General features: G+C 39.2%; 1 long non-coding RNA gene across 4 annotated transcripts in view; it reads left to right on the forward strand.

Annotated features, from left to right (window-relative positions):
- Positions 1–12,501, forward strand: part of LOC104690726 — a 143,359-nt gene extending 130,858 nt beyond the window's left edge. For 3 of the 4 annotated variants that reach the window (XR_005601804.1, XR_005601807.1, XR_005601806.1), the window contains exons 7-9: positions 1,773–4,197; positions 8,318–8,398; positions 8,890–12,501. This is a non-coding gene — a long non-coding RNA (uncharacterized LOC104690726). The remainder of the gene's footprint in view (positions 1–1,772; positions 4,198–8,317; positions 8,399–8,889) is intronic. The other variant, XR_005601805.1, reaches the window with a different exon arrangement.
- The last annotated feature ends 4,458 nt before the right edge of the window (positions 12,502–16,959 follow it).

Genomic DNA, 16,959 nt, shown 5'->3' on the forward strand with positions numbered 1-16,959 from the left:
TTTGGCCAACTGTTTGTGCACTTCTAATTATGCTTTTACTGTTGATTTAAATTGTAACACTACCAATATTTTCACATGGTCTTTACTTAGGGGGAAAGTAAGCAGAAGAGTGAACACTGGTTAAGGGAAATGAAAGCAAATCTGTTTACTGATAATATATGTGGCAACACTGAGACAGGTAAATGGTACTCAGGGATTGCTCTCTGCTCATGTTTATGATCTTCAATATATTTGTGCATTTCTCATTTACTGCCCAGGAAAAGTTTGCATTTCCCAATTACAGATGTATCATGACAATTTTGGTCACAACAAGGTTACAAATTCTGTCATTCGGCAGACCTACACTGCTATTTAGTAGTACTTCTGAATGTGATTTTACTGGTCTCTGTTCTCATTGGAGAATATACTAAAATTCAGATTAAAGGTAAATGCCTTCTTTATGCACTGGAGTTTTTCACAGCTTCTTCCTCAGAGAAGCTTCTCTTTTCCTCATTTAATCTTGAAAGGTCATTTTAGGAACTAAAAAGCCCTGTTGCCAACTTTTTAAATAATTATGATCTCCAATAAAATGCCATCTATTTTTAACATTGTACTTTTTAGTGTGTCTTTTTTAAAGACACAAGTAGATGGCTTTTTCCATGAATAATGTATGACTTCAGAAACTTTGAATGCTATGACATAAATTATCAACTACTTTTCCACTATTTGCTGATAAAGTGGGGGCGTTTTCCACACACTCTGTAGTCAGCTCATGTTTAGAGTCAGCTTTGTTTTGTTGCTGTATTTGAATGATGGCATTTCATCATAGTTTATGCCACTTAATAGCATAAAATGTCAGAAGGAAATGATCATAACACTTCTGCAGGTGATAAGCATTCCCTGCCTGTACTCTGTGAAGTAAGTCGTGGTGCACTCTGTAAAGTAAAAGCAGACACTGTGGCAAAGGTACTGGGATTAGGAACACAGAGTGTGACTGGTTTAGCAGAGGAAACATCTAGAAGATACCTTTCAAAACATGGCTGAGGTCTTTCAAGGATGGGCAATATTGATGACAGTCAGAGAGAGCCCCCTAAGCTGTGTGCACGATCTGGTGGAGCACAATGGTTGGACTTCATGATTGATGGCTGAGTGACAGGGGCAGAGAACCCATGGGCAGTGCAGAAGTGTTTCAATATCCTCATTTGCCAGGGTCAACAATAGTGGTGATATATTTAAACTGGTAATTCAGCCATGAGAGCAGGAAAACACTGAAACATTTGAAAAAGGGGATGAGAAGAAAAATGAAGTGCATAGCTGAGACTGTATTTTGGCAGTTAAATATTCAGCTGGCTTAATGTGCTTCAGGAAATAGTGATGTTTAGGATGAAGAGAAGAAGAAAATTAGTGGAAGTGGAGGAAACCAGATAACATTTTTTTCAGGCAAGAAGCATATTAAAGCAAATAAAGTACTGGAGGGGGAGAGTCTGCTGGGACCTGGAGCTTAGCAGAGAAGTGGTAAAGCAAATAACAGGAGTTAGAGAGAATAAGAGAGATGGAAACTGAAAGGAGAAAATAGCCTCACAGCACATGGAAGCAAAATATCTGGAGGAGACCCTTGGGGACACTAGTGTGGATTTATGTCCTGCAATTATAATTAGTGAAAATGAGGGGATAAAATGAGATTTTGAATTTTTAGGAGGACAGAACTCTTTCCAAGTATCAAAGTAAGTTTTATATTGTCCTTGTCTGCTAATTTCTTTCTGAACTGCCTCATCCATTGCTTGTCTTTCCAGAAAGCACCTTGCCTGTGACACACCCTGGGATGAACTGCACTTTTCAGTGGAAGAAACAAGAGGAAGAAAACTCCAGAGAAATTGCAAGATCCATTTGTAACAAACATAATAAATATCAATAAATTGCATGGTCAGAAATAGCACCGACAATAAACAGGATGTGGTAACTGGAATGAGCATATAAAGCAATGCTCATCAAATGATCAGATTTGCAGGGGGACAAGAGTATTTGTATTTTTAAAAATGCTTTTTGGCTGTCAGTTCCCTGGAAGAAGTTTCTGGTTGGCACCAAAATTTCATGAAGGAGTTGGACAGGCAGAAATGTGAACCACTCTTATACTTGGAAATCTAGAAATGTATGAATTCTTTGGCAGGCTCTGGATGCTGCAGAACAGGCCCTACATTCACCTAATAAAGCAACACTTGCTACATCTGTATGCCTTTTGGTAAGAAAGATAATGAAAATGTGAGGAATTTGTGTCCTTGAGTTCACACGTCTTATGAATGTTTATAAGAGCAAATATTTATTAATTTAGGATGGCTGTTTTAAGGATGTGTTGCAACTTGTTGTTACCTTGGAAATCACCCAGTCAAAATCATCAGGAATTTTTCAAATATCTAGTCATTGGATATTTTGCATAAACAAACTGAGTAACTTCAGAGAACGGACAGTCTTGGATAACTCAGAAAAGGTGGCTGAATATTTCAAATATTTTACCAGAAATAATTCATTGTAGACTAGCAGCATTAATGTCAAATCCAGCTAGTTGCACAATAATTGAGGATTCATAAAATGTTTCTGGGAATCACCATGTAATTACCATTGTCTCCAGTGGTGGTACAGGAAAATAATATGCAATATTTCAAGATATTTAATTAAGAAGTGTCAGTGAGTTACCTTGAAGATAACTTCTATCACCCCCATATGACAGGCTTGTGTATGACTAGATGATGGACGAGTCCTCTCAGTATGAAAGACAGATGAACTGAGGAACATCAACATGATATGCAGAACTCAGGATGATGAAGTATATATAATTGTTATTTACTCTTTAAAGGTGACCTACAAATACAATGCTTTATGGTTAGTTTTCTTCTTTATAATGCAATAAGAACTCTAAAAAGTTCTCCAGTAGAAACTGTACTTTTCTTTTTCCTTAGAAATTCTTGTCCATTTTGTTTTTCCCCAAAGACCTCTGATCCATGAGGGAAGTAACAGGTTTATGGTATCAGATATCAAGGAAAAAAAGATGTTTGTGTGAGGGTAATTTCTTCTGTGGTCTGCTTTAGATGTGGGAGCTGTTATAAATTCATGTGTGGTTTACTAGTAATGTCAAAGCAAAAACCAACATCCCTGTCTTGGGAATTGCAGAAAAAAACTTGTAGCCTTCATGATGAAAATGTAATATGAGATCAGGGACAAAACGGAATAGAGAATTTAAAGAAAGATGGGTCTCCTCATAGTTATTTCTTTCAAAGGAATTAAGGAACTACCAGTTTATGTTATTTAGCATAAACAGTGGACTGTGTTCCTTGCTCAAGTAACTGCTCTCTTACATTCTGTGGGCTGCGCTACCTTACATTTTGACTAACTGCAGTTTTTCTCACTGTCACCACACAGCTGACTTGATCACAGCCTTCAGTTTGGGAATCCTTGCTTTTTACTCTGACTCTTGCTTACCGGCCCATTTGTCTTCTACTCTATCAGTGCCCTTCTCTGTGGACCCTAAGGTGATAATTACATTAGCTGTACTTCATCACAAGCTTGTTCGGGCTTGACAGTTGATTTTGGCTGACTATAATCAGCCTTGTCCCCACTTGTCATTGTCCCTTTGTGCAGTGGTTGAACATGACTCTTTCTACATTAGCAAGTACTGTGCTCCATTAGGAGTGGATCTGCTGAGTGAAATAACCTGCACTGACCTCTGTGCTACGTGCGGTTTTGGGGACTTTGTGCTAGTTACAGCCTGGTCTTGTAGGCTGAACACTCGTTAGCGGCTGAAACACATCTTTGGGTTTGTCTTCATCTGAAAGAGGTCTGGTTCGTGTGCTCTGAGACAGGTCTCTTGTGGAAATCACAGCATATAATGGGGAAAGGTTTGGGAGATTTAAAAATGCATTTCTGACCATCAGTGCTGAGGAAGGTACCTTTGCTGCTTGCTGATATACCCAGTGTAGTACTTCTTCACCTGGTCTAAAATGAGACAGGATTCCTAGGGTTTCCCTGTGTTAAAAGGTAGGTGGAAATATTTTTGTGGTTTTTCTACAACTAAACCTTCTCTTCCTGTGCTCAATTAGCAGAGGATATGTGCTCTTTTTCCTTAGTGTGTGCATCCTGACGAAGTGTAATCTGGGTTTATTCCTATGGAAGTATCTCAGTGGGATATCCAGCTGACTTCAGTGGATCATCTCAAAACTAGAACAGGTGAGCCTTCTTGTCCCTTCTACCTCTTCAAGATGGTTGGGGCCCTATTTATTCCCTTAGTCATAAATTTGGATATGAAAAGGAGAATAATTGCATGCATCTACACTTTCTCTCTCTCTGCTTTTTTGTATATGTCAAAGAACTTGATCAGTGTTGCTGAAGTCCATGGGTGTCTCATCTTCTTCTCTTCTTCATCTCATCTGCTTCTCTTTGCATGCCTTATGCAGCCACTTCTGGGAACAGTGCATATAATTAATTAAATAATAATAATAAAATTAATAATAGAAAAGGATTTAATTAAATTTTGTCAGTGAGTATAAATTTAAAATAGATTACTGGAGTTCACTGAAAGATCCTGCACATTAAGTAAGAATAAGTGCAGCTGAGACAGCTGATGAGAAAAATTGTGTTTGAAGAAATGCTCTATTTATTTGACAGGAATAATTATTTGACACAGGATTGAAAGCAAGGGCAGGGTCTACTTTTTGCAGTTGTTGCAATCACCAATGCTGGAAGAAAGGCAGGAAGTTTAGGAGTTGAGAAAACTGGTTGTAGTGGATTTTGCATGCATGGGTCATGGGTAGTGTTGAGAGTAGAAGTGTGTCCATTCTGATTCTTTCACTGCAAAACCCCTCATGAGAGGTCATTGTCAACACAGCATTTGGTTCAATGGGGCCTTAGATTACATCAGAGATCCCACAAAGGTGCTCAGAACACAGTGACACTATGAGGGAAGGCTCTCACAAATGCGGTATTTGCTCATTTTTCTGTGATTCTGAATGTGACCTTGTGCAGAACACATGCAAGCTGACTTTGAGTAAACTATTATTTTATGAAAATGTGGCATCACTATTCTAAACTCTTTCTTTGTCTCTTTCTTTCCCGTGTCTTTTCCCTTTACTTCTATGGAGGTCCTTCATGGAATATCCATTATTTAATTTATTTCATTCTGCCTTTTTTCCCCCAAATATTTCTTAAATAAAGCTCTTTTCTTTTTTCTGCATTGTAGGTCAAGACTAGAAGCAACAATGATGCTTCTCTTTTTTCTAACACAAGCCTATACTTGTGAAGACTCATAAATAACTTCAATACCAATAAGCACAAGAAAAACTTGTTGACTGCACAGGAGACATATTTGTAGACAGAGTGAAAGCATAAACAATGTGTTCTCATTATTCCAAACCAAAAGAAAGTCAGCACTATGTGGAAAGTTCATAAGGATTGCACATCACAAAAGTATCTTGAGATGTTAGAAGCTAACAGCCAGATCTTAGCTACAAAAAATGGCCGTAATACCTCTGATGTTGCTGGAGCAATGGCCGTTCATACCAGACTGTCCTGGACTTCTGATTTTTAGTCTGCATTTTACACATATTTTTTGTCATCAATCTCCATTTATCTCAATGACAAATGCGTATTTCACAGTCAGAAGTAGACAAAGAGGTGCATTCATTGTTATAACTGATAAATTAGTGCCTTTGTTCAAACAACTTGCATTTACATTCACTGTTAGAGAAGGATAATCTTCTTAAAAATTTATAAGCTGACTATGCAGGTTAACTTAAATGTGCAGTTGTACAGTGTTGACTCAGAGTTAAATTTAGGAGCACTTTGCAAGACTAGTGGAAAGTAGAGCATTTGTTCAAACTTGCAAATGGTTGAGCTAAATATGTTGTGAGCATTCAGTCAGGAGTTAGGGTCAAACAGTGTTCTCAGAGTGTTTTCTGTGCATCGATTGGTCTAATTTTGGAGATAATTTTGTATTTTATTCAAAACTAGACAAGGCTGTGAGGAAAACATGGACTCATGGGGTACAGAAAAAGACTGATACATAAAGCAAGCCTGATGTTCTGCTTCTCTTTGTGTGCCTTAGGCAGCCACTTCTGGGAACAGTATTCAGCTACCCGGGGTCAGGTTCTCTTTGAGCTGCCTGTGAGATACCTCCCATAGTTACACTGGGCATCCCCAGCCCATCTGACAGCAAAAGGATTTTAGTTTATCAATTATTTGTTCAGAGGCCTCCCCTAGTTCTTTGCAAGCTGGGATCTGGGCTTTCAAACCCAGACATGTACTGTCTGAGTAAATGTGTAATTCATGTGTGTAAATGCACAGTGTGCTCACATAAATCAGTTGCTCTCATCCACGGGTGACCAGGCAGCTGCCTAACTGGCCATGTTCCCATACAAATACCTTATTTAGAGACAAGAATTAGGCATCCATGATATATGGATGTCATTTTATGCCCTTAAACTGATTAATGGGAAAATTATTTTTCACCCTTTATTTGTTTCACATTCTCCCATCTCCCTCTAACGTGTCCCAGGACATAAAACACTCTGAAATGTCCATCCAGTCTTTCAGATTATAAATCCCTCTGGATAGGAGGATTTGCTTTATATGTTTTCTCCTGTGAGCCTGGTGTACTCTCATGTGCTAGGAAAGTACTTGAGCACATACCTATAGTTCTCAGCAAGACCAGTGTCCAGGGGCTGTGAATTCATGTGCCAGCCCACCAGCTGTCTCCAGAGGTGCCATGTAGCCAGCCTGCAGACAACCACTGGTGATGGAGGTGTCCTAAGGAGCTTGGTCCTCAGAGGGTGTGCAGAGGTTGTGATGGCACATGGTGAGCTTGTGCTTCCAACGAAGACAATACCTGAAGGCTCTTCCTCACCCCTTATAAGGGGTCCTTCTGTCACAGTGCTCTGTTGGGGTAGAGGCCCATGTATTCTTATGTCAACTGATTTCAGCTGGGAATAACAGTCAGATCTAACCAATTTTTTTAAACATGACCATCTAATACCTGTTCATTTAGCACATTAAGTAGCTTTGAAGTCATTAAAGAATGAGTCCAGCTTCAGATGTTACTTGAAAATGAATGATCACTCCTGCCTGGGTATAGGATGTTTCTGATATGTTATGAGAGAGGCTGCAGAGTCCTACTGAATTTATTATTTAGCCAATGACTTGCTGACATCTGAATCTGCACAATTTGCTATGAATAATTTAAACAATAGGGAGCAGAAAGTGCAACTGAATTAAAAGACCAAAAAATGCTTGAAAATGCTTTTCTTGCTTAAAACTTGAAGATCAAAAAAGAAAAAATTGCAGTTTAGGATCACTCTGCACTGTACAGGAAAACAACAGAGTTGCAGAGTTGAGCTCATTGGGTATATCCACTTTAAATGGCATCTCTTTGTAGTCAGTCAGGAAAAAGCTGTAGACATTAATAAGCAAATATTAAACATTTATTTTGTGTGTTTTTACTTGTCTTCAGAGGATCATTCTGTAAGCAATTTATGTTACCAGATAGGCTTTATTCCACCATTGTGTACAAATCACCTGTTGCTCACTTATTAATCCTGCTTTTCTGTTTCCTTTGCAAGCCAGTCTGCAAGGTGCAGAGCTTCAAAGAGTCCAGAGCAGTGTTGGAATACAATGTTGGAGTATTTTCTGGAGTTTATAATATGTATCACTGCTCTTAGGCTAAATTAGGAAAGTTTGAGATTTTTGCAGTAACCTTTGTTGTGACGAGAAGGATTGCCAAACTTGGGGTTTGGGTTGCAAGTTAATAGGCAGTGGGGGGCAGAGGAAGAACAGTGTCTTTTTGCTCTCTGAAGCACCATATCCTGGTGGTAGCAGATGGACTGGGTGCTGGGATCAATGAAATTATGTTCTCTTTCACTGTGATAATTGCAACACTCCTTGCTGACTTCCATGTTTATGATCACGGGTGAATGTGATATATTTCAACAGAAAAAGGTCCAGGAAAGTGTATTTTCTGTACAGTAATCAAGACAATAATAATCCTGGGTAAAATACGTGTGCTTAAGGTTGTAAACACACTGAGCAAGTGCAGTGACTGCTGGGCTAGATGTGGCTGTCATCACTCCTAGCAGTGAGATGTTCCTTTGCTGATGTTGTGGGTGAGTGAGTGGGGTTTGTGCAGCACATCCCTTCACGAGGCAAGAGGTTACTCTCATCCAAGTGGAAAGAGCTTCACTTGTGCCTTGTGGTAAAGGATAAGCAGCTGGGAACACTCACCACAGATCAGTGCTTTTTTTCTTAGCTGGCTATTTGCAGTTAGCCAGTTTTTTTAAACTAACTTATAGGTGTTTTGCAGGTCAATTTTTATGGCTTGCTTTGACATATGATGGAGGAGACTGCATAGGCTGAATGTTTACTCCCATACTTTCTTGGGACAGTAAGTATTTGACTGCTTAATAGTGCAACAATGTGTATTTAATCCCCCCCCCACCCCCCAAAGGCCATTCAGTCATAAATATCTCTAGATTTTTGAGTACAGAATTTGAAGTATGAGGTCACCAGAGTCTGTGTTCCACATGTTGATGTAGGAAGTATCCAGGAAGCATTTCTTGACCATGCTGTGTATCACATAGGCAAATGGCCATGACTCAGGTAGCAGTGAATTAAACAGCTTCCAAAGAGCACTTACGCTCCAGAAATGGAGAACTGACCTAAGCCATGATTGAAAATGTGTGTAAACAGCACTTATTTCACTCTACCACTGTTATACCAGGACCAGGAAAGACAATGAATGAGGGTGCATGTACAGCAATAAAATTTCCTATTTGTTGACTCGGTGTCCTGCAACAGTGTTTCAGTCTTTTTTTCTTTTGTTCCCCAGGAATTTATTGTTTGTAAAATTCTCTGTGTAACTATGATTTCTTCTAGAGGATCATCAGGAAGACCTGTAAGCTGTTTCCTGACAGGAGATTGAGAGAAAATGAACTGTTAACAAGAATGTTGCCTGCTGCCTGAATTGCCCTAATTCATGAAGGGACATAAAGCTTAGACAAAAATTTATGGTGCCTTAGGCCTTGGAGTGGCTCAGTTGTTTAACAGCATATTTGTGTTCATGCAAGCACAGATCTGGGCTGAACCAGAGCATCGGCCGGAGCGCTGCCATGGATGGATAGGGGCTCTTCAGGAAGGACCATCCCAGGGGATGGAGGGAATTCTGTCTGAGAGCAGCAGGGATGCACAGAGCTCTGCCCTGGCATGGATGATGAGACAGCTCAGAACTTGCAAGTTAGGATTAGCAGGAATAATAATGTGGGTGTTTTTGAGTGGGGTGCCTGCTAGTGCCAGCCTGACTGGGAAGAACAGAAGAAGCCTTCTGCAGACAGCTGGAAGAAGTCTTGTGTTTGCATGCCCTGGTACTCATGGAAGACTCCAACCACCCTGATATCTGCTGGACACAACACAGCAGGACACAAGTAATCTGGGAGGTCTCTGGAGCGCAGGGATGGTGACTTCCTGATGTGACTGGTAGAAGAGCCAACAAAGGGAGACACCCTGACAGACCTGATACTTACAAACATGAAAGTTGTGGGCAACCTTGTCTTCAGTGACCATGAGCTGTGGAATTCAGGGTTGTGAGAGGTGGGAGAAGTGCCAAGATCAGTATCACAATTCTGAACTTCATAACAGATTTTGTCTTGTTCAAAGACCTATTTGGAAGGGTCCCATGGGACATGGTACTGAATACATGAGCAGTCCCTAAGGGCTGGTTGATTTTCAATATCACCTCCTCCAAGCTCAAGAATGGTCCAGCCTGACAAGCAGGGAAGAAAGCAAAAGTAGTAGAAGGGCTTAATGGATGAACAAGAAGAGCAAGGAAGCCTTATCCTCATTGAAGGAGGAGTGGGGCAGAGAATATTTAAACAAATTGTACATGCACAAATTCTTAGACTGAAGGAATTTGAACAATCTCCCTGTAGAAAGAGGATTCTCTGTTACGAGCAGCTCTTCCACCTTTTCGTGACATGTGAATTTAGTTTTTTTCTTCTGAAAAGAAAAATCAACTGAAGGCTGATTTACTTTTCTAAATATAGCCACTTCTCTAACCTTGCAAACACATTTCATAGCTGCAAGGTGATAGTAAAACTGTTTAGAGCTCAGTTTAAAACAAGCAAACAAATACGCATCTGGGCAAGATATAGAAACAATATTTGTAAACAATTGAATACACTAAGTAATCTTAAGACAAAGTAAATAGTTTATGAGATGTACATAGTTAACTACTATCTACTAAAACTATTATCAAGAATAAACCACAAACAAGGGAAAAGGGCAATAGATGAGAGTATATCTTCAATGATAATTTGACTGGCCCTACAGTTCAACATTTCTTAGGGCCATATTGACATATTTATAAGATAAACATTATATTTACAAAAAATGATTATAAAAAACCCCTGAAAGCGGTCCTGAAACTGTATCATTTGTCATGTTTTATTTTTTTGTGTATCAGAATCTGTTAATTAACTGCACTGTTATATTTTTGTGAGAGATATCAATTTATCCAAGCTGCTGTTCCATTTCAAAAGATCTCAGAATAAGATTCTTCACCTATTCAGTTGAAAGCTCACTATCCCACAGAGCCTTTTTTTAATCACTTCAATGCATACCTCCTTAGAGAGTAGAAAGTGTTCTTGACTTTATTAAAATACATTTTGTCTTCCAAACTGAAAACTAATCCAGATTCAGAGTCAAAAGATCATCATGCTCAGTTCTAAAAGATTTTTTAATTTTTTGGTTTTGGTGTTAATAAACCTTGAAAGTTTGCATATTGTTGCTAGTGTATACTTTGATCAGTGGATTTGAAATGCAAGCTCTTTGGCCGTGGCCCTTATTTTCATTACATTCAGGCAGCACTGAATACAGTGGAGACCAAACTCATTCAGAGGCCTCTTAATGCCAACAGCAATATATAACAATTATAGAAAGAATATTAACAAGCACACATGTTTTAGTGAGATTTTTTTTTAAATTTCTGTCCCTTACTTGCCCTGTGATTTTTGACCTGAGGTCCTCTGTAAGAACTGAACAGGATTTTCTAAATATTATTGTGTCTTCCTGAAAAATGTGTTTCTAAGTTGAGTTTGGTGATATAAATGTCCTCTTCCCAGCTGCAGATATCTCTGTCCAGAGACGTTTGCTTTTCATGTACCAATAAGATAGTTTTTTCCCATATGATTGAGCAGGTCTGTGAGCAGCACAATAAAGGAGACAAACATGAGGGTGCTGCAGCTGGCCATAATCCTATCCTCCTCTCCTGACCTCTGTTAGATGGTTTTGAAGTTATTCAACACAGCTTTACTCCTGGATCTGCTGTAAAAGTCTGCTTGGTGAAAAATTAGAAAAAAAAACTTGAGGAAAAAAAACAAACGTGAAAAAACTTGTAAATACAAGTCTTCATGCCACTCTTTTTCTCCACCCAGTAGAGTGGTTCAAAATGTGGAGAAGCCTGGTTAGGGAGTGATCAGCGACTGGAAAGTGGCATTGGTGCCTGCTTTCTTGAATTCAGGACAACAAAATGCAGAACAAAGATGCTCTGAGCATGCATAGCCTGCCTGCTTCCAGCTTTGGTGGATACAGAGCTCCTCAGTAACTGTAGGAGCTGTAGCAGCTGGGAAGTTTAGTAGCAGTTATTCAAGCTAAAGATGTTCTCACTGTTTTACTGGCTTGGCTCTTAACTTGTTTCCAAAACCTACAAATGTATATTATATCTTGAGAAACTATAGCAATTGTTTTGGGTTCTGGTTTTGTTTTCTTGCAGACTACAAAGAGCATTATTTTAATAGAGTTCTGTTTTACATTAGAACTTCATTAAAATGTATTTTTTCTATCCTGGCACAGTGCTTCTGATAACTGACATCCAAAAACTCACCTCACCCAAATGAAAGATTGATCTGATCCCCATTTTCAGGAAAAGATATAATGAGTGATCAATTGTGGCTTGAAAACTTGGATAGCAGGTTCCAAAATGAGCAGTATTTATGGCTGTTTTATAAGCACTTAAAAAATAGGACAGAAATACCAATATAGCCTTGACTACCAAAGTGACTTTATAAAATCTCCATTTAAATTATAATGTCTTGAATTTAATGCACTTTAATGTTTTTAATTTTGAATTAGGAAGGAAAAGGAATTCATGACATTTGCACTGTGTGACTCTGCTATGTGGAAACTCACAGCATCTCATAATGGCTTAGACGGCAATAATAAATAAACAAAATGGGCCTTAGGCTATTTTTTTTCCTCATTTGTATGCACAAAGATGTCACCAAAGTCGCCTGTTTTCTCTCTGTAATGGTAACACAGTCCTTGTTTAAACTATGGTTGTTATAAAAGTCAGTTACCATTATCTTCCTAATAGTTTTTATCATATGGTTGCACTTCTGAATCCACAGTATCTCTTCTGCTTGCTGTTGAGATGTAGTTGGAAATTTGGACACAAGTGGGTATTTACCCATTTAATAAAGAAATGTATAAAAAACCCCCAATGCTTTTGGACATTCTGTATTGCACTTTGGTTTTCCATATCATAAAAAACCCCAGTGCTGGAAGCACAGTAAACAGGGATGTCTGGGTGGGACTTGGCCATGGTGAAGAACATTAGGAGGAATTTATTTGCAGTAAGGGTGATTAAACATGGAATGGGCTGCCCAGGGAGGTGGTGGAGTCACTGTTCCTGGAGGTGTTTAAGAAAAAACTGGAGGTGGCACTTTTTGCCATGGTCTAGTTGACATGCTGAGCCATGGGTTGGACTTGATGATTTCAGAGGTCTTTTCCAATCTAACCGATTCTATGATTCTGTAGTTATTTCAGGTGTCATTTCATGAAAAAAGTTATTTCCCCATGTAACCCCTCATGGACATCACAGGCCTGATGTTTATTCACATAGTCAACATGTAAAACACAAAACACATGAATGCCCAGATAAGTCCTGCAGCTTGCTGCTCTTTGGGCTCTCTCAGTCACTAGTCACTTCAATTTCTATTACTTTTCTCTCCATTTCAACAGCTGAGTATTCATTAGCAGCAATTAAAGACAGGAAACCTAAATCCCTTAGCTACAAAGCCTTTCACCTTTCACCCCACTCAAATACAAAACTACCTTTAAACCAGAAATGATAACTAGAACTTCTCATAAAGAACAACGATCAAACCTGTGAACCTACAAATGATGAAATGCAACCTAATAAACCACTAAGCAACAAAAAAAGCCAGTTAACTTACCCCAAAAATACAAGAACTTCTTTAAATGTCCCCTGGCAGAGCTTGAGACCATGTCCTCCTGTCCTATCACTGGTTACCTGGGAGAAGAGACCAAGCACCACTTAGCTACAACCTCCTTGCAGGCAGTTGTAGTGAGCAATAAGGTCACCCCTGAGCCTCCTTTTCTCCGGTTTAAACAACCCCAGCTCCCTCAGACATTCCCCATAGGACTTTTGTTCCAGACCAATTCTGTCTCCCTTTTCTTGAGTCTCTTCAGCACGTCAGTGTCTTTCTTGCAGTGAGGGGCCCAAAACTGAACACAGGATTTGAGGTGTGGCCTCACCAGTGCTGAGTGCAGGAGGTCAATCACTGCCCTGGTGCTGCTGGCCACACTATTGTTGATACAATCTAGGATGCTGTTGGCCTTCTTGGCCACCTGGGCACAGCTGGCTCGTGCTCAGTCACTGTCAACTGGCACCTGCAGGTCCTTCTTCCCTGGGCAGTTTTCCAGCTGCTCTGTCCCCAGCCTGTAGCACTGCCTGGGGTTGTTGTGGCCAAAGTGTAGGACCCAGCACTTGCTCTCGTTAAACCACATATTGGTGTTCTCAGCCTATTTATTCAGCCTCTCCTCTGCAGAGCCCTTCCGCCCTCCAGCAGATTGACACTCGCACCCAACATGGTGTTACCCATGAATTTAGTAAGGATAGACACAATCCTTTCACCAGATCATCAGTAAAAATACTGAATAGGACTGGACCCAGTACTGATCCCTGGGGGACATCACTAGTGACTGGATGTCAACTAGATGCAGCATTATGTTCTTGAATGAGAAAATTCAAGGCTATATATAACAATGTAATTCAAAAGAGTTGAAAACAGCAAGGAGAAAAATGGAGACAAAACTGCAAGGCAGGTCAGAACTTGTAGATACATAGTGTACTGGACAGCCAAACACCCATTGAAGAGATGTTTCATAGAAGTACATACACTTAAGGCCAAGGCAGAAGTAGAATTTGGATAACGGAGCAGTCTTGTGTCTAAGGAACAGACAAAATATTTTCTGTACTGAGGAGAGAAGATGAGCTACAGGAAGAGAAGACAACATAGCAGGAAAGAAAACAGGAATAGAAGCCAGTTTCACAAGAAGAGAGGAAAAAAATTGTAAATATCTAGGGATAAAGACTCCAGGAGAGAACAAGATGACAGTGTATTAAAAGCAGAGAGCATGAACTGAGGGTGAAGAGAGCACAGAGAATCAGCATGAGGGAAGCTAAGTGGTGGAACACCTGCTCAATGTTCAATAAAATGAAGTTTTCTTTGAGGATGACAACTCCCTGAGATCCAGAGCTACAGACCGGCTCAGAAGAGGTGTACAAGAGAGTGGGGAAAATTTGTGACTCACTTTCACATTGGGATATTACCAGGTAATCTTGGCATCAAGCAAGCGATGACTCAGATGACTTTGAGCTCTTAAAGGGGGTGAAGTTGTGAGAAGATAATGCAATTAGATAGCACAAGATCTTGGGATATTTGGTCACTGCAATATTAGATTGGACATTAGTCATTTACAAAGAAGGTGGTGCAAAGGGAACTCAGTCCAAGATTCACAATTTCAAGAGGGAACCCAACATGTTAAAGGAGTAAGTGAATGTTGTCAGCCCAGGCTGAGGAACTTGGGAGCGAAGTGCAAATGACTCTGGGAATTTATTCATGTCAGAAGAATGCAAACTGTCAGAAAGCTCTTTTCTAAGCTAGAGTTAGGTCTTACAGATCAGGAAAAAAAAGATTAGAAATAAATGGGGAACCTACAGTGAGGAGAAAAAGTAACCAGCAAATAAACCTGGCTTTTTCAAGGTAGTCATTACTGGTGTAAAAAGAATAGTGCTGGAAGTTCAACTAAGTTAGAACTGGGAATGGATATTAAAATGAATAGAGGAAAAATGTTTGCTTAGCTATAGGAAACTTAGGTAAAGGAACTTTTGTCTAAAATGATCCTCCTGGTTTGATCAAAAAATATTTGCACAGGCAGAGCAAGGATTATTTAATCTGACACAATGGAAGCTGAGAAAGGATATATGAACACTGCCTGCAAATACATCTGTGTGGAAAGGCATCACATAGGAATAAAAGGTCAGTCTGGATAATGGAGGAAAGTTTCTGACCATGAGAGCTTTGAGGCTGTGGAAAGGCCTTCAAGTGGGAATGGAGCTGGAACAGTTTATGGATGACATTATCAGAGTTATCTATGGCAGCAGGAATTTTTACTTGGTGATCTAGGAGTTTCCTTCCACTGCAATGTTACTTCAAATTTGAGGGTTAGCATAGTGAGTCTTTCTGCCAAGGAAGGGAAAGGCAATTGTGAGAAAAAATGTAGTTTTCATAATGACAGAGATGGGAAGCATGACTGGTTTTGATACGCTGGTTGTATAATTATTATAGGCTTATTATTGGCCAAAATTTTTGGGGTCCATGTAGATTTAAAACTCTCTTCTTTAGCTACAATTCAGCTGTGGCTTACAGCACAATATTTATTTGTCTAGAAATGAAAATAGAAATGTCTCAAGAAAACAATGAGAATTTTTATTTCATTATATAAAAATACTTAGGTTAAAAATGGACAAAGTAAAATGATTTAAATATAATCTCTTCTAACAGCCTACCAAACCTTCACCCCCAAATTGAATTGAACTCAATTACATTTCTCCTTTCCCTTTAATGAAAGCTTTTCAGGAATCTGTTAGAAGAGCATTGGTCTTCAGTTCCCTTTCTTGCTTCTCTTGTTCTTTCTGAGTGTCACTTTTTGTAGTGAAAATTGTACAATGATTGGAAAACACATCGTGTTGTTTCAGCTGTGGGATAGATCAGTAAAGGTTACTTACTAATGTTTGTAGCATAGAATAGATATATGCTCTGAAAATACATTGTTGGGGCCACCAAGCTATGTGGGATATGAATGAAGAGGACTTTAACTAGAGTTGTGATGTGAAGAAGTAGCACTACTAATGTTTGAAAAGAATATTTTTAAGGTCACTTGTGAATAAATAGGTGGATAAACTTGCAACCTCCTCTGCAAGACAGAAGATGAAATGGACCTTGCCAGTATTCCTCAGCAATCTTAGATAGCAATCAGTTGTTCTCCACAGGCTACGTCAACATATTGTAGCTACTTAGAGGCAGCACTGCATACCTAAAGGGTAGGAAAATGTGGTTTGTAGTAGAACAGCTGCTGCTAATAATGCAAGTGATGAACTGAAATTAACAATGGATGTAAAGTTTTTTAAGTTTCCCTAGTCCCCTCTGGCTATGCTACCTATTACAAGACTGCTTTGATTTCACACCAGAGTATATCATGATTCAATGGGAACCATGCTACTCAAACCAATATGAAATTCAAATCAGACAATGTACGTTTGTGGGAACAAATGGGATAGGATTGAAGTCTTTTGTTCATGTGCTATAGTTTTCTTTACAATGAAGCTTTTGGATGGTTTTTATGTGTATATAAAAAATAATAATAATTAAAGAATAGACAATCTGAGAAAACTGTCTTGCCAGTTAGAGGAATCCTTTCTTTTATGATTTATGACATGATTAGGCTTAACTTGAAGGATACCAATGCTCAAGCAACTGATTGAGAAATATGTGAGAATGCATAGAAATGCATCATTTGTTTTGTGCAATAATAATTAGTTCAGTTAGGAAAAAGATCCTAAAACACTTCGACTGTAGTTGTGAGAAA

This window comes from Corvus cornix, chromosome 4, assembly GCF_000738735.6.
Source record: "Corvus cornix cornix isolate S_Up_H32 chromosome 4, ASM73873v5, whole genome shotgun sequence".
Lineage (NCBI taxonomy): Eukaryota > Metazoa > Chordata > Aves > Passeriformes > Corvidae > Corvus > Corvus cornix.